Raw genomic sequence first — 24,756 nt, forward strand, 5'->3', positions numbered from 1 at the left:
TTACGTTGATGGAAATATGAGTCTAGTTTCAGGGAAAAATTACTAAACTGATTTTCGAGCTTTAAAACTCAAGATATAATTTTTAAGGAGACAGTGATGCAGTAACCAGCTAGTCTGGAAATTTTTTTTATGGACTGTGAAAACAATTAAGTTAAGTCTGTGCACCTTGTGTTCGACTCGTGCGGACTCTGCACGCAGGTGTTACAGATCCTGCTATCAACAGAGTTCCATCTCTCATCGTGAGCCACCACTGATATGCCTCATCCCTGAGTAACGATATGGCTCCCTTCAGCTTCTACTCCACAGAGCAGTCCAGATCATCCATAATCCGCTCTGTGGCTTCTAACCAATACTCAGCCACATTCAGAGCTACACATGTACGCCCCTAAATATCTCTGTTCCATTGGCCTGGAGCCACTCAGAAATAGACCCCCGAATTTAGTTTTCCGTACTTGCCCCAGCAACCCTTTCCAAAACTCGGAGCATTGCCTGGGACAGAGCATCGTCCCCAGCACCTCGATCATGAGACTCTACCTCTGTTGCCGGTGGTACTGGTGCATCTGCTACCGGCACATGTCCTGAAGACGAAGATTCAGCCTGAGCACTACCTCAGCCACGTCCACGGTCTCTTCCACGAGCTGCTCGTGTACTCATTTTGTATTATCTGATTAAGAATTTTATGAATCAGTTTAATATTTCAGTGTTTATTACAGATGTCTTATGAATAACAATAATTGAGTGCGAGTTTGTTTCCTTTGCATAGCCTAGCTACAGATTTGATCTACTTATCGAGTTTCTATAGTTCGGTGTTACCCTAACTAAAGTACCATGATAAGGTTTTGTAAAAGCATATAATGATATTTCGAAACAATCGAAGGCTCGAAAAACTTACAGACTTTGGCTGGAGATTCGGTGTGCCACCTTTTAAAAAACCTAATTTTAGAAAACTGATTTTAATCTTTAAAATCATCTATTTGTAAAGAGAAATTATTGGAAACATTCTCGAAAATAATTTATAATCAAGTTCCAAAAAAAAAAAAGATTTTTGAAAAACTTTATTCAGTGTTTCTTTACAAACTCCCGTTTTTAGACCCATTCTATAGTCGAGTTGTTGCAACTTGGCTCTAATACCACTAAATGTAACACCCCAAATCCGGCCCAGACATTATGGCCAGATCTGACGTGTCACATGGACTTACGACTTAGTATGCATTCGCTGGTTTACATGATTGAGGTGGTCTTTGTAAAAAACATCGGTTGAATGAAAAGCCGGTTTATCAATCTTTAGGCTATCCATTTGTTGTGCTTGTTGAGTCTTGAAAACGTTCATTAATTTTGAAAACCCCCGCAACCTAACACTAGCAGTTTCGTCATAGTATAAATATAATCAGAAAATAAAACCATAGCGGAAAAAAGAAATTTAAATAGCGACCTTATTACAACTTAAAACCCAAAATTAAATCAAAATATAAAAATAATAAAAATAAACTAACTTAGAAAAACTAACTTTGTAGATGATGTGGCCACTCCGAATCCCTCACAGCTCCAAGCCCACTATGGTTGGGGATTTCCTGCAGAGATGAAAATAAAGGGTGAGTTCGGTAAACTCAGTGTATAACATAACCCAACCATAGCCCAAAACAGATCAAACCTCAGAGTCAGACTTATCTGGGCCTTGGCCCAGTACAGAAATCAGAATGAAACCCATAGGCCCATAGCAGATACATAACAAATATATAATGAATGCAGAAATCCCAACCCAGAGTCGTCCATAACACCCCCGTACCAGCCTTACACCATGTGGGGAGACTACTCGACCCTCTCAACCGCTACACACCACAGAAATTGCAGCGAGGCTGCCAGTTATTGTAACGAAGTCACCAGATACAGATATTGTAGCTAGGCCACCAGGACATATATATATATATGTGGCGAAGCCACCAGATTGCAGCGAGGCTGCCAGATATTGTGACGAAGTCACCAGAACAGATATATGTGGCGAGGCCACCAGATTGCAGCGAGGCTGCCAGAACGCTTCCTCTATCAATATAAACCCATGTCCCATGCAACAGAAATAATATTTCATGGCATACGTATACAGAAACAGAACATCATGCTTTTTAGAAAAAAATAACCCTAACTTAGAAAAATCAACTTTGTTGATGATGTGGCCACTCCGAATCCCTCACAGCTCCAAGCCCACTATGGTTGGGGATTTCCTGCAGAGATGAAAATAAAGGGTGAGTTCGGTAAACTCAGTATGTAACATAACCCAACCATAGCCCAAAACAGATCAAACCTCAGAGTCAGACTTATCTGGGCCTTGGCCCAGTACAGAAATCAGAATGAAACCCATAGGCCCATAGCAGATATAGAACAAATATATCATGAATGCAGAAATCCCAACCCAGAGCCATCCATAACACCCCCGTACCAGCCTTACACTATGTGGGGAGAATACTCGACCCACCCAACCCCTACACACCACAGAAATTGTAGTGAGGTTACCAGATATTGTGACAAAGTCACCAGATACAAATATTGTGGCTAGGCCACCAGAACAATATATATATGTGTGAAGCCACCAGATTGCAAATGAGGTGCGTAACGCTTCCTCCATCAATATAAACCCATGTCCCATGCAACAGAAATAATATTTCATGGCATACGTATACAGAAACAGAACATCATGCTTTAAAAAAAAAAATAACCCTAGGGGTAAAATTGTAATTTTACATACATAAGGGTATTTCAGTAATTATTACCTATTGCTAAGGTTTCATGCTCATTCTAACGTTTACCAAGTAATCAGAAGTACTTACCTTGTCTTTTTACCAAAGTGGGCCCGTTGGCCCATTGGCCCGTTTTCGGCCCATTAAGCGCAAAAATACCGTTGTGAACAAAAATGCACACTCTGTACTCTAATCATCCAAATGCACCATATTCATTAACAACTGTTTCACGAGCGCTAGCACGCTCGCGAGTTCACAAAATACCAACGTTTCGATATTTCGGCTTTTACCGATTCAGTCTAAGAGAGGGTGTCGTTTACACACCTGGTTGATGACGATTGATGACGATATCTCCCACGCGATAATCTTACAATCGATCACTAACACATTAGACTTACGAATTAACGATAACTAACATAAATCCACGTCAACTAACCCAATCATCACACAAGTTAGTCATTTACGCACGAGGGGCAAAATAGTCATTTTACCCTCCAGGTGTAAATCAATAGTCCTACCCTACAGGGGTATTTCGGTAATTTTACCTTACAAGGGTATGTCTATAATTTTGTAAATCGAGGGTAAAATGGTAATTATGTAAATCGAGGGTACTTTGGTAATTTTACAAGTCGAGGGTATTTCAGTAATTTTACAGGTCGAGGTTATTTCAGTAATTTCACAAATCAGGGATATTTTGGTAATTTTACAAACCAAGGGTATTTTGGTAATTCTACAACTTATCCACTTGGGCCTACGGACCCATTGGGTCCACATGGCCCATTTCATTATCATGTCCGAAATAGCCGTCCTACTGCTAGAGTAATGAGAAATACACACCTGTTAGGAGACTACGGTTAATCTGCGCTCCAAACACTCTTAGCTGACGCCCAACCCAAATGAGCACGTCACAAAGCGAAAGGGATCAGCCAAGAAGGGTATGCCTACTCTCCTCATGGTTTGCTCTATTTAAAGCCAGCTCTCTATCTACTCTTATATTAGCTTCCCGATGTGGGATCCCTCCATCACTAGAGCTTAAAACCAACATCAACTCTTGCCATCCCAACATAGCAAAAATAATCAACCTTTGCGTGCCAAGGGATTTGAACCAAAGTCCTCTCACATGCCAACTCACGCCGCCACCACTAGGCCATCAACTCATTTGTGTCATAAATCCAACACATTAAAGCGCACCTACTTACTTCCAGATTTATTGAAAAGAAAAACCAAAATATATTGCAAGAGCCAAGACTTGAACCTTGGACCCTTTGCTTCCTCTATGGCGTCACTTCCTTGTCCCCTAAGTGGCGCCACCTTCCCATTACACCACACTCCTTTTTGTGTCATCTTTTACCCCTTTACTCTTAAAAGCCCAAACGCCAATTGCATCACATGTTTATAAAATTAAAATTCCGAAGACTACCACGGATTTAACTTAAGTTTGGGCCTTCCAAAGACCCACTAACCTACTAAAATATATATTTTAACCAACCAGAACATACACAAATTTTAAAAATCATAGAAACACAGAAAACCCAAAAATTGGGGCGTTACAAAACCCTTCTTTAAAATGATACACCTCAATTGCTTTGTAAAATCTCTTTTCAGTTGCGGAAGCTTTGTTTAAAACATTTAATTTAAATGTAACTTGTCATTTAAAAATTTTGTTGCGGAAATGTAGTATTTAAAAAAAACAGTTATGGTTTAACGTTCTATTTCTAATAAATATAAAGCATAAAAATGATAGCCTAATTTGAAATATTAGCCAGAGGAAAGACCTTGTTACAACCCAAATCAAATAGAAATAATTTAAAATCAAATTATTAAAAATTATATAAAGACAGTCTAAACTTTTTATGCTAGTTGGCCACCTCCGAGTCCCTCCATCCGTCGAACCGCCTACTGAGGATCACTTGAAAAATTTAAAAGGAGGGGGTGAGTTTCGAAAACTCAGTGTGTACAACCCTCAATGAGTATAAAGCAATCATCAATCGTTTTGGGCTTGAGCCCAATTCAATAACGGTGGCCTTTGGGCCTTAGCCCATGTTAGCCTCAGTTGGGCCGAAGACCACATCGCAATAGTATCACAATAATATCATATGTGCAATGTTGTGCAACCCACCCCAATAATCCAACCACTACACACCAACTCCGTCCCCCGGTACACATCATGTTGGGATATAAATATCGACCCACCCAACTGATACACATCAATGGTAGCTCGGTTGCAGTACTACCTTCATTGCAGCAAGCTGCCAATCATATATTGGGCTTAATAGCAGTCAGTGGATCCACGGTTGTCAAGCAACCATGCGATCCTCATATACTTCCTCCGTTCCATAATTCCCAACCCATATGCAACCTAAACAGATTATCTTATGAATGCATATGAATACAACAAGTATACATGTAACATCCATAAATCTTACATTCCACACATAGGGGTATTTTAGTCATTTTCGCCCTTAGGGGCATTTTGATAATTTTCCTTTATTACGGGTTTTTACTTACCTTGGCCTGTTAACAAATCCCCATTAGCTAAGATGAATGGATACTATGCACCAGGTAGGATTCCAGAGAAGAGGAGGTGAGTCATTAAGACCGCTTAAGTACCAAGCTCTCCCTAGATCCAATCTTAGACATGCATATACCCGTTGCCACACCATAACCCTATGACTTGTCCACGGTCTCAATAAATTAATTAAGTTTTCTGCAGTCATCATATACTAGGCCCAAAACCCTTTACAAACCCAAACAATTCCACTTACATGCTTATGACCCACTAGGCCCAATCTCATTCATATGGCCCATTAGGCCCAAATCACATCTATATGGCCCACTAGGCCCAATTACTTTTACATTCATGCTCACATACGATTTTCCATCACATAGCATCAATTATCAATTTTTGCCTATTATGGGCCCAACAGCCCATCGGGCCCATTTAGCCATGCTGGCCCGGTTGGCCAATTCACAGCCCAAGTCCATGGAATCGCCCATGGGGCTTCAGATAACCTATCGGTTTCCCCCATACGAGTGTTTGCGCACTCGCAAGACTACCGTAGCCAAACTTTTGGCTTTTTGGCATTTTAGCTTTTTGGCATTTCGATTTTTCGGGACTTGCCGATCTACTTGTGTGTGTGCAGTGTATGTACACACCTTCGACTTTATATCAAATATCATAGGGTACAAGTAAACACCTTATCACCTGGAGTACTAAGTATTCATAATCGTCCGAACCTTGACTAGATTGATTGGCTGCGATCTGCCTATGTAACTCGAAATCTGACGTAGTCCCCCTTCCGTATCCAGGCGAAAAGTCCCGAACGGCTGACACCTTACGTCGCTTAAACTTGGGAGCCTCTATCCCAACCTCTCAGCTAGAACCCCCTTTTTCCATCAACTAATGCTTGGCCAGTGATCACATTCTTGAATGAGAGGGAAAAAGAGAAATAAATGGAGAAACCATGGGTTAACGAAAGTATTGGAAAGAATAAAGAAAAATCGGCTTTTAAGAGTGTAGAAACGGAAGAACTTAGAAATATTTAACAAAAGTCGAAGAAGATCTAATTCACTTATTGATTGCGAGATCGCTTGCCAATAAGAAATCAAACCCCCAAAGTGTATGACTCGACTTTTAAATGAAAAAGAAACAGTCGGCTATGTTGAAGAGGGAAGAGGTTGATTCGATTAAAATAGGGAAGAAAAGATCAAGAGTTTGGCTTAAAGAAAAGAGGAGATGATATGCGACTGAAGCACACAAAAACAAAAAATACCCTTACTTGCCCATACGACACACATATATATACTAAAAAAAATAATTAAATAAATAAAAATACAAACCTACACTCCCCAATCGACTGAAACTCGTCCAGTTAAACTCCCTTCAATTTCTCCCATTTTTATCATCATCATATCCACACTTAGTCCTCATCCTAATCCCCTTGATTTTAACCAACAATTCCAATTTGAATTGCATTCAAATTGCTTCCACCGGATAGCAATCCTTCCCTGCATTGAGTAGCAAAATTAAACTCCCTTTTGCGCATGCCACTACACGAACTCTAGCCCTCTAACTTCCCAACACACTACTAGCCACTGCACCACATCCTATCTTGTGCTACCATTCGGTCATAATTAACTAAAAGACTTATATGCCTAAGCCTCAGTTTTCTTAAAGAATAAAATTTTAAACTTTGCCAGGCCTGGGATTCGAACCTACAACCTCTCATATTCATAACATGCTTCTCGCCACTGCACCGCAGGCGCTCTTGTGCCAGATTCCATCCCTAACTATTTTTATGGCCTATTAACTCGCAACCAGGTTATCCTAAAAATATTTGCTACCATTCAGATTCGAACCCCTAGTCTCTTGGCTGCACTATACATCCCTTGCCACTACGGCACCTACGTTATTTGTGTCGTTCTTCCGCCCCAATTAATTATAAAGTTGTTCTATCGACCTCCAGGTTGTCTAAAAAAAAACCCACAACTTTTGCTCATGCTGCGACTTGAACCCGACACCTCTCCTTACTCCAAACGCCATTATACCACTGGGCCAAGCGCATCCTTTTTGTCAAATTTTCACCAAACATATTTATAGGGCCTAAACACTTACTTCCCTACTAATCATATACGTAATAAAAATTTTTGCCAAGGCCGGGACTCAAACCCTGGACTTCCTGCTTGTTACCAATGCCTTTTACCACTAGGCCAAGCGTTTCCTTGTGTCAGATTTTACCAGGCCTTATTAATAAGCCTTCCACCAAATGCTCAGGATCCTTTAGAAAAAAATGCAAAATTTTGCTAAAGCCCTAGATCGGACCCAAGACATTTTCCACACTACCAACCCTTCCTAAATCACTCAACAATTAGACTAAACATGCAATTATAAAATATTTAAACACATTTCATTTATTTAAGCCACCTTCTAATCGATCCCAAACTCAAGGCCCATTACTTCTAGGCCCAAAATTTAGGGTGTTACAGCTATTGAGTTATATGTCGAGTTCGTCGATGCTAATGGATGTGGCCCATCTTTGACCATTGTCGCGGTGAATATGGGTACCGAAGCTGAAGCAAAAAGTCCTACTACAAATTTGTGCTGTGGGTTTTCTAGCCTCTTTCAAAGCGGCTAGTACGATGTTCTCAGAACATCTATGGGCAGACACTCATCGGTCTCTAACATCAATCTTTGGACTTAGAAACAGTCTAACAAGGAGGAGTCAAGCCCAATTTCCGTACAAGCATATGGCTGTCCAAAAGTCAACTTTGGGATATTTTATTGATAGTCCTTGTGGTTGGAAAAATATCAGAAATTGATGTATTTCATTCATACTTGATTGGATGCTTTCAGATTAGCTGAGCGATCCTAACCAGACGATGGCTAGTAGACACATAATTGAAAACTGTTATGCTCAATTTAGATCATTAAACTTGACTAAATTAGAGGTGCATAATATCTTTAGTTAGCTCTATTATCTTGCATAGTTTTTAGGTTTATGTGATTAAACTATTTCAAACTTAATTGTCCCTGTTATCTCGCATAAATACTAAGAAACCCTTAGTTTAATATGATTAGTAAAATACATGTTTCACTAAGTAAAAGATCTAAGAGGACTTAATTTAGTTTCCAAACTCATGAAAGATCGAGTTGCCATTGAATGTTTTTTGACACTGTTAAGCATGATTAAAATGATTTAAATTGATTAATATGATTATTCTAGCCTATCCATGTTATTGATTTTTGAAGTTGTGATTTTTTGGCTAAAATCTGTTCATACATTTAGATCATTTCCTTTTTAATGTAATTGTATAGGGATCATTTTGCATCTAGATAATTTAATTTAATTATCCACCACTCAAAAATATTATGTTTTTACGACCAAATTGTTAACTTATAATTTTACAAATAATAGAGTAACATACACAATCCCTCTGGAGGCAGTAACTCATTTTACTTACTTATTACTTGAATGACTGTGTACACTTGCACAAAAATCCCGTTACAAGTTTTTGGCGCTGTTGCTAGGGACTGTTGCCTTAATCATTCTTCGTGAAAATATTTTTGCAGTTTGTTTTTTTTTAAATTTCTAACATTACTAATTTATTCTTTATTTGTGATTTATTTATCAAGTGTTTATGAGCATAGATTGAATGATCAATCTATTACTTGTAGACCCTGAAATTGAGCAGACATTTAGATAGAGAAGACACGAGAGATCTGCTCAAAGACAAGCCGAGATGAACCTTTGAACTCAAAATGATGGACAAGGTAATGGAGTGAATCATGTGTACAACCCAATCCTTATTGCTGATGATAGGGATCATGCCATTAGACATACGCTATGCCACTCTTCAATAAATTAAATTTGGGAATTAGGAGGTCGGATATCAAGGCAACCCAATTCAAATTGAAACTAGTGATGTTTGAAATATTCCAAATGATTGGCCAGTTCAGTGGTATACCTATGGAAGATCCACATCTTCACCTTCAATTATTCATGGAGGTAAGTGATTCGTTTAAGATAGTTAATGTGACTGAATATGCATTAAGGTTGAGGTTTTTTCCATACCTGTTGCGAGACTAAGCGCGAGTATGGATGAATTCATTGCCAACAAGTTCAATTTCTACATGGTAAGCATTAGTAGAAACGTTTTTGGTAAAGTATTTTACACCGAGCAAGAATATAAAGTTGCGAAATGAGATAACTACTTTTCAACAATTGGATGACGTGTCCTAATACGAGGCCTGGGAAAGATTCAAGGAATTGCTTTGTAAGTGTGTTCTCATCATGAGATTCCTCATTGTATCCAACTGGAGATGATTTTTAATGGTCTCAATGCACATACAAGATAAATGGTAGACGCTTTTGTGAATGGTGCGATTTTGTCTATTTCTTATAACGAGGCTTACGGGATCATCGAAAGGATCGCTAGCAACAATTACCAATGGCCGCCAAATCGAGCAATTTCTAAAAGATAGGTAGCTAGAGTGTATGAAGTAGACACACTGACTTCACTCTTTGCTCAGTTATCTTCTATTTCCTCAATGTTAAAACAATTTACCAGTAATGGTTTGAATAATTTTGCAGCTCAATCACCAAGTCAGTATGATGTTGTTTCCTGTGTATATTGTGGTGATGGTCATTCTTTAGAGAATTGCCCTTTAAACCCTGGGTCTATTTCTTATCTAAGGGATCAGTATCAAAATAAAAGTGCACAAGGACCATAGTCCAACTTCTACAATCCATCATGGAAGAATCATCTGAACTTTTCTTAGAGTAACCAAGGAAATGGACGGAACAATCATATGCAACATAAACCTAATCAATCCTAAGGGTTTAGTCAACAAGCTCCAAAACCACCTCAAGCTGAGTCATAAAATAGTTTGGAGGACTTGTTAAACGCGTACATGGCAAAAAATGATGCTTTGATCCAAAGTCAAGCAGCAACACTGAAAAATATGGAGAACCAAATGGGTCAATTAGCTACAGAATTTTGTAGTAGATCGCAAGGAGCCTTGTCAAGTGATACAGAAAATCCAAGGAGTTTGGGTAAGGAATATTACAAGGTGGTTACATTATGAAGTGGTAAGATTTTGGAACCCAAGAAGGTTGTGATTGAAGATGAGCCTATTGAAAGGAAGAAAGTCAACTAATAGTTGAAGTTTCTAAACTAAAAAAATCAAATGCTAAAAAATCTGATGAGATAAACCCTAAACTAGTGAATTCTGAAAAGCTAACACATTCTTTTGCAGATTTACCTCCTCAAAAAACTTGTCCATTTCAACCTAAAGTTCCATATCCTCAAAGACTCCAACAACATAAGTAGAAACAAGTGGTGCAATTCAAGAAGTTCTTGGATGTTCTAAAACAACTTCACATCAACATCCCATTGGTGGAAGCTTTAGAACAAATGCCCAACTACGTGAAGTTTAAGAAGGATATGTCCAAGAAGAAAAGACTTAGTGAGTACGAGATTGTTGCTTTAACGGAGTACAGTGCGTTCTTATAGAACAAGCTACCTCTGAAATTGAAAGACCCTAGAAGCTTTACAATAACTGGTAACATCGGATAATCTTACTGCGGTAAAGCTTTGTGCTACCTCAGAGCAAGCATCAACTTGATGCCCAAATCTATTTTCAAACTGTTGGGAATAGGTGAACTAAGACCCACTACTCTGACATTTCAACTTGTAGATCATTCGTTAGCATATCCTGAGGAAAATATTGAGGATGTTTTCGTAAAAGTTGAGAAGTTTATTTTTCCTACTGACATTATTGTGTTAGACTTTGAAGCATATCATCCTAGGGAGACCTTTCCTTGCTATGGGAACAATGTTGATAGATGTGTAAAAAGGAGAACTCACAATGAGAGTTCAAGATGATCAAGTAACATTTAACATTCTGAAGGCGATGAAATTTCCCAATCCAATGGAGGAATGTTTAGTAATAGAGGTGTAACATCCCAAAAATCAGATGTTAGTAGAATCGAGTTTGTGAATCGAGAGAGAGTGATCATGCCATAGTTTTTAAGATTATCTATGCATTTTTAGGAAATAAATGAGGTATTGGTTTTCTGGATAAGTGTTAGTGAAACATTCCTTGAAACCCAAGTTCAAGTCCCTTTTCTCTCACCATTTTTATTATTTTGCAAATTTTGCCTTAAACCCTAGTATGCGACATATTCTGTTTTTAAAATAAATATTACAAAATTATTTCAAGAATGAGAAAAAATTCTAATGGTTAGAAGAAATATGAGAAAGCATGGAAATTAAACGAGGTCCCAAGTTCGAATCTTTTCCCTTGTGAAATAATTTAATTTTTGGCAAAAATTCCCTTATTTTTAATGTGTGTGCCACCCAAGGTGAAACAACTTGATTTAGACCCTAGTTGGAATGGTGGTTTCAAGACCACAAATTCGAGTCATAAAAATATTTAAATATTATTTTTCGTGTTTATTATGTGTGAATTAGTATGTCTGAAATTTTTGTGATTTAATTTTGCCGTTTAGGTGCCCGATTTAATAAAGGGACTTAATCGCGTAAAATGAAAATTTGGTGGTTAATTGTGAAAGGGCCGAATAGTTGTTGTTCTTTTAAATGGAGCTTTTATGTTGCAAATTGACCATAAGGATTAGTCATGGACGGTAATGACCATGATTTATAATTGTTTCATATTTTATTATAAAGGTTAATTAGGTAAAATGTAAAATAACATAGAATAAATAAAACAAAGCATTAAAACATATGCATGTTCATCATATTCAACCGAAACTAAAAGAAAAAAAGAAATTTTTGGTTGTGTTTTAAGTTCGGCAACTTGAAGTTCAAATTAAGGTATGGACTTTGCTCGATTTTTGATAATTTTTACGTTTTTGAGATCGTTGCTTCGAATACTATCCGACCCGTGCTAAAATTTCTGATTTTGGTGAATATTTTGAGTTATGCCATTGTTGAATATTTTTGTTTTGTGATGTTTGATGATAAATTATGAAAGATATGTTTTGGATTAATATGTTTTGTATTAGAATTTCTGATGAATTTGAGTAATTAGGGCTAAATTGCAAAAATAATAAATTAAAGGACTAAAATGCAAAATAAATGAAATGTATGTATTTGTATGTACTAGAGGAACATTCGACCTAAGTATGTTACATGGAGATTTGGTGTATTTCGTGTTTTATGCAAATAGGACTAATTTGTATAAGTATGAAATATTGGGGTAAAATGGTAATTTTCCCATTTATGTGTTGTTGGATTAAATTGAATGAAATTGTGTTTGAATGAGATTAATTTGAAATTGTATAGATCAAGAACAAAAGAAATAGGACTTGGATCGGGGAAAAACAAAAATAGTCGAATAGTCGATTTACATCGTTCATTGATATCCGAGGTAAGACTTTAAGCAATTAAACATTTTTAATTTTGAATGTAACTTAATTTAATATGCTGATTTGGAATTCATAGATTTATAGTAAAGTTAGCTGAATATGATTAAGCCTGGAAATAATGTATTTGAGTTTAAGTCGACTGAGTTGTAACATTTGAAATTTTGTATGAACTATATGGAATATTTGGAGTTTTTGATATATGAATTGTTATGAGACAGTTTTATAGTAGTGATATTCGGGCTTTGAGCCTAGCAAGCCTTGTGCTGGTGAATTTAATCGGGCTTTATGCCTAGCAGGCTTTTGCCAGTGTATAAAAATCAGACTTTGAGTCTAGCTGGCCTTGTGCCGGTGTGAGATACAGGCTTAGGCTTAGCAGGCTTTACGCCGGTGAACTATTATAAGTCTATGCTTAAAAGACTTTATGCTAATGTGGTAATTGAATACGTTAAACGAGCTAAAACGATCAGGTACGCGATAGTTGGTTACCTATTTGAAAATAAGGTGAAATGATTTCTTGATATGTGATGAAAAAGGATTCATGAAGTTGTTGTAGTATATGTGTTAATATGAGAGATATATTTGGCCTTATAGTTTTATATGATGTAATGTTAAAGTTTGAGTGATGAATTTATGTCTATAAATGTATATGTATATTCAGTTATATAAGACAATATGGTTTTGAAATTTGGGAATATATTGAAGATGTATACATGTATATTCGGCCAAGGAGAAATTGTCTTATGAAAGAATAAGTTATATATGTATGAAATTAAAAGCTTAAAATTAAATGTGTTTACAAATGCATAAGTTGATTTATTTAACTAAAATGATTAGTAATTGAGATGTTATTATGCATTAATTTTTTAATTTGCTTAAGACTTACTAAGCTACAATAACTTACTGTTTGTATGTTTATTCTTTGTTCTTATAGATTTTGGAAGTTAGTTACAGGCTCGGGGATCGTCAGTGAAGTCATCCACACTATCGTCAACCTTCGGTATTTTTAAAAGTCTTATTTTGAACTTATGGCATGTATAGGCTAATATGTATTTTGTCTGATCTTGGTTATGTATAATTTAAGCCATGCGAATATGGCTTAATTTCTAAGTTTAAATTTCGTTATGTTTACTCATGGTTTAATCCGTTTTGGTTATAATGTTATATGCTATGAATGAATGGTATATGTGATTGGTGTTATACGTTTTGGAAATGGCTTGATAATGGTTGGTGAACTTGATTGTGGTTGATGAGTCGGTCATGGTGTATATAAATTTTCACGAGTATGGTTAGATGATTCGGTTTTGGTTAGAAATAGATAAAGTATATATATGAAATTGGTTGTTATGTTTGATATAGGTGTTAATATGTGAATGAGCATTAGATGATATATATATATTTAAGTTAGAATATGGTAAGGGTTTATTATGATATGTTATGTATTGTAAAGGTCTAGTAATTTGGCTTAATAGAGGAGCAAGATGTTGAATGTATATATATGTACATGTGTATGTGTGAGTAATCAAATGATGCTTGTCATTATGATTCAGCTTTGTAATGGAAATGTATATTCATATATTATGCTTATGTGGTTGATAAAATAGGTACATTTAATGAAGATAAATATTGAGTTGGTATTAGGTATGTTTTGTTAGTAAATTGCTTATTTAATATGTAACAAGTATATATATATATATATATATATATATATATATCTGCTTTGGTATGTAATTGGTAAACTTCTAGTTTAAGATTGAATGGTGGAATTGATATGACTTAAATGTTTAATGAAATATTTGTGATCATTTGTGAAGTTGATAATGCCATATATGCTAAGGGATAAAATGCCTGGTGATACTATTTAATTGGTTAAATATGCGCACATATAGAATTAAGAAATATAATGTTCGATTTTTATTTATTGGTATTTGCTTATCAATAAAGTGATGAACCTGTGATTCATATATACAATATGTTTTACAATGTATGTTTAATATTTAATTAGTTATATGCTCTACATGTATATATGAATATGATCTGTGTTAGCATGAGAATGTTCGGAACTGTACGTATGTTCAGTAATACCTCGTGACCTTAGTCCCGCGACGGATACGGGTTAGGGGTGTTACACAAGCCTTGTAAACCTAGGTATAAATGTTAGTTTTTCACAAATAATCAGCCTTTAATCCCCCTCCTCATTTCCATAGCCGTTCACCTCTTCCTCTCCCTCTATTTGATTTTATTTTTTTTCCTTTCCTCCATTAGTGCCATCGCCTACACCTCCCATTTTACAATCTCTTTCTTTTTCTGTTTTTTTTTTTGCTTCAAGATTGTGCACCATCTTCTTTATTATATTGCTGCCATTTATCCTTATCTAAATCAGCCCCAAATCTAAAATCTTGAACCCCAAGATCGATCCCGAACATTGCCAAGAAAGTGTCACTGCCATTTCTCTCAACTAGCTTGGGTAAGATCTCTTTTCTCTTCAATTTCTTGATTAATCTTGTCAATTAAAAACCAAAATTTCCAGATCTTGAATTTGGAGGATTTTAAATGACTTTCAAATGTATTTTTCCAGATTTTAATGAGATCTCAAACCATTTTAAAATTCAACCCCAATTTTGGCCACCATATTAATTAAACAAGTTAAATGGTCATAGCAAATTAATTAAGCTGAAACATATTAAATGTCGTAATTATTTAAGCAACTAAAGAGCATTCAAAACAACTTAATTAATTAAATTAAGTATTTAAGCAATTAAAACAACTAAATTAATTAAACTAAACATATTAAAAGTTTAATCCAGCAATTATTTATCTCAAAACACATAAACTAAATAAAACTAAAATTGAGCTGAAACCAAATTAAATATTCCAGCAAATTGATGCATAAGCTAAAACTGAATAATGTTGGCTGAATAAGCTTGAATGAACTATGACCGAGCTAAATGAGCTTCTAGCAAATTGCATGGAACACTTGAATCGAACTTCTTTGATTGTTCGATTATTCTAGCAATGGTTTCCACCCCAAATTTAGTCAATTAAAACCTGCGCACAATTTAACAAACTAAAATTAGATTTCATTTTGCACTTGGGCCCCTCGCGTTTAGGCCAATCTCTGTGTTGTGGAGTTGGGTCATAACATGATGCAACTGGGATCGCATCACCAACTCCCTCGTTTGGATTTTTTTCCAGACTGTGGGACATTTTAGGCACTCACAACAAAACCTCACAAATTCTCTCACAAAGAAGTCATACTCACTTGGATTTTACTCACTCGAATAGTCTCACTCACTCTTGCCTTTTTTCTCTCACTCTTCCTCTCTAAGTTCTTAAAGGACTATTTAAACTTAGAAGTAGTTGTTGTGGGTCAGCTTGCAAAATTGGATGTTCGATGTTGGTAGTGACGTGATCTGGCTCTGTTGAATGAGTCGAGTCTATGTAAGTTGCCCGATCATTGACGAGAAGTTTTGTTCGATTTCAAGAATGGGTGAATTTTGGTTAAGTATGTAGATAAATGTCGAAATAGGTTCAAAGTGGGAGAGAACGGGATAGAGTTTAGATGGTTCAAATGTGGATAGGTCGATTTAGCAAGAAAGTAAGATAGCTTAATAGTTGATAGAATGGAGGTAGAACTTAAGCGTCAAGAATGATTTGATACTATATCGAGTATCGCCCCGAATCTTATATAGCTTAAGGTGAAGGATGGTTGGTAGATGGATAGAAGAACACCACACCAAGAGATGGTGATAAGTTCAGAAAACAAGTTCGGTTGACGCCACTAGCAAGCTAGATAAGTCGCTTGAGACTCGTACGAAAGTTGAGAGGAAGTAAACCTCATAGAAACAGAGCTTCATTAAACAAAATGTCAAAAAGTTCTTTACAATCAGTTTTGAACCAATATTTATAGCTGAGCACAATGGCTAGCCGGATGGTCATTTTAATTCAGCTTAATGAGATGGAAATTTCTAAGAAATTTCCTAAAAACTTCCTTGAAGCTTCTTGAATGTCCCTAGAAGCTTCTTGCATGAAAAAAATCCAATGGACAGCTTTTAGATGATGAACATTCAGCTAGTCATTGATTGAAAGGATGGTGAGCTGAATAGTCTTGCCTATGTTCAACCAATGGATTAAATGCTCTTTAATAGAGCTACTTGGTGGAGCTAAAAGGTCTTGAATTTTTAATGATCAGCTTGGGCACTTCAATGGTTTCCAAAATGTGAAAACCGAATGTAAATGGTCCCTTGGAGTGAATGCACAAAACGGATTAGCCACCATTGTGTGAAGGATCTCTAGCAATGTAAATACTTAAAATGTTGCCTTGAAGAGCTGGATGGTCAGTCTAGAACAAAGAAAGCATCAGCTCCCTTGGCCTTTGGCATACATGAAGGGTTGCTTGGAGATAACAACCGGCAGCCTACTTTGGCTGTTGTTATGCACGATGAGGTGTTTGGAAGAGCTGAACCATCAGCTCCTATTTATGCCATCCCAAGCATGCACCTGTACCAAATAAATTCAACAATAAATCAAACTTAAGACATATTAATTTCGGCAGTCAAAGACACATTAAAATCTTGCATTCAGCTAGGACACATTAAAACAAGTAGTATCTAAGACATATTAAACACAAACAATAAATTAAGACACGACATGTAATCAGCTGGACAAATTTAATAGCTGCAATTAAATAGCAGCAGCTATTAAATTTGTTCAAATCCGAACACATTAAAATTATGCACTAAATAAGACACATTAAATTCGACTAGCTCAAACATGTGAAAACAATTTAATGACCTGATTTGAGCTAGGGAATTCGGGCTTGAGATGTGATAGTTTGTATAAAATAAAGCTAATACTTAGTTTATTTAAAAAGATAAAGAAATAAGCTGAAGGAAAACTAAACCTAGCTCAACGAGCTGAATTAAGCTCAAATGAGTTGAATTGAGCTAGATAGAGATCGTCAATCTGGAATTGAGTTGAAATCAGCTTGAACTAAAGTGCATGGAGCTTGTACTAAGTTGGTCTAATCTATCCCTTTGGCTTGGAGCTCATTGTCGTTCCAAAGTTGAGCAAACAAAGCTGAAACAGCTTCTTGAAGGTGCTTGGCCCGAGCTCGAGTTATGGGTCCTTTAGGTAACCCGATGGGATCAGGCTTGGAGCTTGTTGAGCCTCGGGGTGTGGTCACATCAGGTAGGGAATGTTGTAGGACAAAGGGTAGGGTTGAAACAAAGATGGAAAGGTTTAAGTGTGGCCAAATGGTAGGATATTGAATGGATGATTTCGGGGCAGCAAATAGAATTTTCAAAACTAACTTTTTTTTTCACGATTTTTTTTTCATTTACAAAACTTGATATCCACTACTTGAATTTGAATGGGGACTGAGTTTTTTTTAAATTCGATTTTTTTGTTTTTTAATTGAATTACAATACTATAATGTCGAGAACATCGATTCTTACTCCAAATCACTAACTCTGATACGAACTCATTTCGGTGATGTCTTGAGTCGTATTTGTTGCCCGATCGTGAATTTGAGTAAGGATAAGTTTGTTTTAGGTTAATTGAAACAAAAATAGAATAAATGGCTTCAAACAATGGTAGTAGGTAAAATAGGTAAAATAAATAAAGGATAATTTGGCTAAGACTGAGAATGAACCAACATTATTGGATTGTTGGACCTTGATCCACTATAAACAATGATAGGAACCAAAGGTATATGAACGCCACACTCGAAAGTGATAAGTTCGGTTAATAATGGAAAGGAAATGATGCCACAAGCTATGCTCGATAAGTGATATGAACTCGCCTCGATGATGATTCGAGTAGTTTATATTGCCCGGTCATTAAAATGGAGAAGTATCGCTCTTGAACAGAGTATTGGTTGAATTCAGCTAAGTAAGGCTTTAAACAAAGGGGTATGTGATAGTTTGAGATAATTAAGGGATATAGTTTGGTTTAACAAGGAACTCAGTGATACGATACACCTCGAATGATGAGTTAAGTCGTATTTACGTTCCCCAATCGTCTACGAGAAAGTATGGTTCAATTAGATGGATATCTAACTAAATTAATGAAATAGGCTCAACTGGGATTAAAAGATCAAAAATAAAATGGCTAATTGGAAAGGGAAAATATTTGGTTAATAAATAAGTGGTAAAAGTTGATTATGTTTTGGATATGGTAAAAGGATGGAAAGTAACGGTTCAAGAAACAAGCAAGAACCAACACTAATTAGTGTCGATCCAATACATACATGCTTTTGAAAAGGTTTGTAAATTCGGTCAAAACCTCGATCCACTATCAAGAAAGATAGGAATCTCAGTATAGGGTTCGAATGCCACACTTGCGAAAGTGATATGTTCGAAAAAGGCAAAGAACGGGTTTACGCCACTAGCTTTGTAAATAAGCCAACAAGTCTTTGAACAAAATTAGAGAAAATTTTTTCTCACCAAATGAGAAAAGTTTCATTAAAATGTCCAAACGTCCTTCAAAAATGGCTGGTTACACATATTTATAGGTATAGAAAACTAGCTAAATAGTCACATCTTAATGTGATAATTAAAACTGAAATTAAACTCAAGTCTCTTGGCATTCTTGTAACAATTAACTCCATCCTTGAATTCACTTTAATTCAGTTGAATAAATATCCTTGATTGCTTGAAAAATGTCTCTTGAGATGTTCCTTGACTAGCCAAAAAGACACCAGCAACTTAATGGTGTTTTGAATGCTTTTTTAATATTTGAAAGAACAAAATCAGCTGGTAGGTGAAGAGGTTGCTGTCAAATTTAAAAGGGTGTTAAAATGCTCCTTAAAATTCCTTAATTGATGTATGAAACATCACTTGTAACAGCTCCTTCCTTTGTAACCAACAAAAAAAAACACTTGAAAAGTCACTTCCATTAAGTTGAAACAGCCTTGAAATGTAATGGTTGTGAGATGAAGGGACACCTACAATAAACACATTAAAATGAACTTTATTAAACACAATTAATCACTAATTAAACTCAATCACATTATGTAACACCCCTAACTCGTATCCATCGCCAGACTAGGGTTAAGAGGCATTACCAGACATATCAAAACATTTGGCAATCATTTCACAATCAAAAGTCATGCATCATCATATTGTAGTCAAACATTAACATTAAGTCCCTTTCTTAGGTCAATGAGACCATAAACATGCATTAGGAAGAGGTCCAGACTAAACTGGACACATACAAATTTTTTTTCCAAAACTTAAATTTTTTCTAAGTTATAAAGGTCACACGCCCATGTGAATAGGCCGTGTGCATCACACGGCATTAGACACGCCCGTGTGTCTTGGCCTTGGCAAAACAGAGCATACATATTGACTTATCCACACGGCCACAAGAAAACCCGTATGCTTAGTCGTGGTCGAAACTGACTTAAGTCACATGGTTGACCACACGTCCGTGTGTCAAGCCCGTGCTCAAGATTGACTTTAAATTGTAGGACTACCCCAAGGAACACATGGCCGTGTAATATGACCGTGTGTCGTACACGGTTGAGACACACGTTTATGTGGACAAAAATAGGCCATTTGAAAAGCCAATTTGCCACCCAATTTGAGTCCTCCCTACAAGCATCATTCAATCATCAATATACTACATTTTCAGTCAAATTCAACTCCAAACATGTATCAATCAATCCATAATATCATTAATAAATTTCATGATCACTTTCTATACCAAAACATACCAATATCACATGCCAAATTCATTTACTCATACATGATCAACATCTCAAATTACCATATCAATCTCATACCAAGATTATACCATACGTACATACCATAAAACATACTTCCCAAAATGAACTCATACCATGCCCTAATATAATAGACATTAACATCTTTTGTAACACCCCAAACCCGGCCCAGACGTTACGGCCGAATTCGATGTGCCACATTGAAGTTAAAAATCCACGTTTCGTTTTAGCGCTTTAAAACCAACTTTTGTTAAGCTTAACAAAGTGAATGGAAGCTGGGCACCAGGTAGGAATTCGTAACAGAGGAGGTGAGCCATGAAGGCTGCTTAAATACCAAGCTCTTCGATTGGATCCAATCCTAGACATGCCCACCACCATTGCCACACTTGGTCGTATCAGGTATAAATTTATTTAAGTGAATATCTTTGATAAATCGGATAATCGTAGTGATGTGTTATTTTGAAAACAGGTATCATTTGAAAGCACGTCCTAAGTCTAGCTCATTTGAAATTGTTATCAACCAGTTCGAAGTTGTTAATAATAAAATAATCCCAGAAAACAAAAAGAAAATAAAGTTAAAATGGCCTTATTACAACCCAAAAATAAATAATAAAAAAAATAAACTTAAAGAAAACCAAACGCTTATTCAAAAGCCCAAAAGCGATCACCGTGGCCACTCTGAACCCCCTCCGGTGCCAAGTCGCCAAATCAAGGCTCACTTGCAAGGTTAAGGAAAGGGGGTGAGTTTGGAAACTCAATGTGCAACAAGCCCCTTTCAGAGCCTAAAACAATATCAGCCTGCTGGGCCTAAGTCCAAAACCAATCTCAACATATACTGGGCCGAAGCCTTTTCATATTTCATATTGCATAACACTGGGCCGAAGCCTTTTTCATATTTCATATTATTGGGCCGAAGCCTTTACTGTAAACGGTATGGCCCGTAGGCCCATTTCAATATCACATGTAATGTCAATGAAAGAATGCAAACCCATTTGTGGAGACTACTCGACCCACCATCCGCTACTCTCACCTGTACCAACCAAACTCTCCATGTGGGGAATAACTCAACCCACCCAACCAAAGCTCTCCACTGGCAGCATAGCTGCTTTATTATATAACTGGAGGCCTAGCCTCTTTTAATAACTGGGGCATAAGCCCTTTTGAAACGGGGCATAAGCCCTTTTGCACTTCCTCCATCCATATAAAAACCCAACCCAATGCATTTATGAATACATCATGTGCATATCATACATATCATGTGCATATCGTACATATCATGTGCATATCATACATATCATGTGCATATCATACATATCATGTGCATATCATATCAATATTGTATATCAAAATCCCATGTGTCAAATTCATAATTAAACACATATCATGTGCATATCATATCAATATTGTATATCAAAATCCCATGTGTCAAATTCATAATTAAACCCTAAGGGTATAATGGTCATTTTTACCAAGGGGCAAAACAGTCATTTCCATACTATAAGGGTAATTTCGTACTTTTACCAATTATTAGGGTTTTCCATGTTTAATATCAGTTTCCAACAATTTCAAGTGTTTTAACAGTGATTCTGGCCCATTCTTAGCGAAACCGAGTTATTGGGCAAAAAATCCCTAATAGGCTCTACATAGCCGAATTAGTCATCTAGGCCGATTTAGCCCATTTTCCATAGCGGTTTCAACAGTTTTAACGTGTAATTTTTCAGGATTCCATTTTCTGCCAAATTTACCCAAATGGGCCCAGAAGCCCATTGGGCCCTATTTCAGCCCCTCGAGGCCCAACTTACCATCGTGCACCAAATCATACCCTTACCTTTTTTCAATGTTCCCGATCATCCACTTAGTGAATCTAACTAACCAATGAGTGTTCGCTTGCTGACAAGTCCTTGAAATGCCAGAATTTTGGCATTTCGGCTTTTCGGCATTTATCGATTTAAGCTACGAAAAAAGGTTCGTTACACACCTGATTCACGATATTCCTCGACGAGATCTCCTACACGATTTCTCCTATAATCAACCATTTATAGATCAGCTCACAATAATTAGACCAAAACAAGAACCATCTATTATCAACACTTATACATTCGGTCACCATCCATAATGGCCTTAGAATCCATACCTTTGCCGAAGTTGATGACTAGATCTAGCCACTCCGATGTTCCAAGCTAATCCAAGTCGACCCTATGCCTTGCTGCTCCTCCACTATAAAAACCATAAAAAGACGTGAGGGAAAACCAAATAAGGCCTCTACCCATATTCGACCACCTAAATAAACTATAGGGGTTTCGGCTTTTGTCAACATTTACCATAGGAATCGTTTAGAGTTCGAGCACTTACCATAGTCTTTCTTCTTGAATCCATTTATGCCTAGAAGATAAGGGAATTGACCACTAAAAAGTGAAAAGAAAAAGAGGGTTGCTGGTCAACAAAGAGTCGGCACCACCTAGCTTCACAAATTTCGTCTTTTGCGGTATTTCGGCAAAAGTGAAGGTAGGGGAAAGAAACAATAGATGAATGGAGGGAAGTAGTGGGCTGGTTTGGAAGAAGGAAAAGGAAGAAAAGATGAAAGGAGAGATGGTAGATTCGGCTGAAAAATAAAAAGAGAGAAAAGACTAAACAAAAGGAAGAAAACGGCACAACCTAGACCCTAATGCCGAAAATCCCTAACTAAAACCCCTGTGCTGAAATCCCCTCTCTAATCCCTTCAAATCGGCTAACTCTATCCCCCTCTCAAATCTCTAAAATCTTTCCCCTTATCCCTCCTTAATCCATGCATTTGACTGATTCAAACTCTCTCCCACAAAGTTCCGTTCAGCTTTAAACTCTAGCATGCACAAAGCATAAAATTTAGCATCATATTTTCCATCACAGGGAATCGAACCCAGGTCTTCCCCCAACACTTACACGCCACCTGTATAGCTCCCTAGTGGCATCACTTAGCCATTTTACTAGAGGCTCTTTTGTGATACATTTTACCCACAATTTTTAATAAGACCACCTATCCAAAGCCCCTAACTTCTTAAGTCCAAAATTCAAAAATTCCACCGGGTTTTGGCCAACACATGGGCCTTCCATAAGCCCATTTACACACTCAAATTATGAATTCCACAACAAAATACCAATTTTTAAAAACTTTACCAAAAATACCGAGAATCGCGAAAAAACCCCAGAAATCAGGATGTTACATCTTTAGCAAGCCATTTTCGCATGGCTACATATATACAAATCAAAATGAACCTTAATGAAGCTCCCCTATACATGCCATTTAACCAAAACTCAAAGTTTTTATTTACCGAAATGATAACCGGATAGTGTGATGACATCTCCAACGACTTCTAACCTGAGCAAGTCCCTAAAACTCTAAAGACATACAAAACCACACAGAGTAAGCTTTGAAAGCTTAGTAAGCCATAAGCAAATAAATCATTTCAATGATATTTATAAACCAATATCACTAAACCGAAATTAACAAATCTCAATCACTTATACCTTCATTATACTCGTAAATTCATGTAACCACATTAAATAATTCACTTAACTTATTTATCAATAAACATATAACCATGCTTTCAAATTCGATTAACAACCGTAAACTCATTCGTATAAATCAAGCTCACACATATTCATTTCATCGCCAACCAAACCATGGTCATTTATTACAAATCATACATAAATATCAATTTCTTTACAAATACTTCCAAACTTGAACATCTATAATTTCCTTATTCACATAAACCAAATTCGCATACATGAATCATACAGCCAACTCAACCATTTTAATTTCATTATCTGATCAAGTTTTCTAACCAAGCAATCATACATCAAAGCCATACTTCATGTTTCGTAAATCTCATATCCGAAACATAATACCACAATTTCATATAACAAGTATATATAACATATCATATTACTCATTCTTATTCCAAACCATATCTTACTTTCATTTCACATCTTTAATCTTATAAGTAGCATTAATAATGCTATTCAATCCAACTCATTTCATCATTCATTTACATAATTTTTTTATCTACTTCATACTTAACATCATCAACCAAATAGGTTCCATACATACCTGTACCATTACGCTCTTATCTATCACATTTATCACTTCAATGCTTGAACTACTAATTCATTCAATCATCCTTGAACATTCAATGAACTCGCACACTTAGTGCCAATTTAATTCGCCAAAATTATAGTGTTATCGCACACTTAGTGCCATTTCATTAAACTAAACTTATATCGGTATTGCACACATAGTGACCTTTTCTCAGCCAATGCTGTTATAATCTCGCACACTTAGTGCCATTTTAATAGCCGTAGCTATTTCATTTATCGCACACTCAGTGCCTCAAATTCAATTCATATTTTACATATTTCAACTTCACAAATATAT

At 36.4% G+C, this 24,756-nt stretch overlaps 1 non-coding gene across 1 annotated transcript; it reads right to left on the minus strand.

Annotated features, from left to right (window-relative positions):
• Positions 1-9,421: 9,421 nt before the first annotated feature.
• LOC128289778 (small nucleolar RNA R71) lies at positions 9,422-9,530 on the minus strand. The gene has a single exon (XR_008279422.1). It is a non-coding gene; the product is annotated as a small nucleolar RNA R71 (small nucleolar RNA).
• Positions 9,531-24,756: the final 15,226 nt, after the last annotated feature.

Source organism: Gossypium arboreum, chromosome 2 (assembly GCF_025698485.1).
Source record: "Gossypium arboreum isolate Shixiya-1 chromosome 2, ASM2569848v2, whole genome shotgun sequence".
In the NCBI taxonomy this organism is placed as follows: domain Eukaryota; kingdom Viridiplantae; phylum Streptophyta; class Magnoliopsida; order Malvales; family Malvaceae; genus Gossypium; species Gossypium arboreum.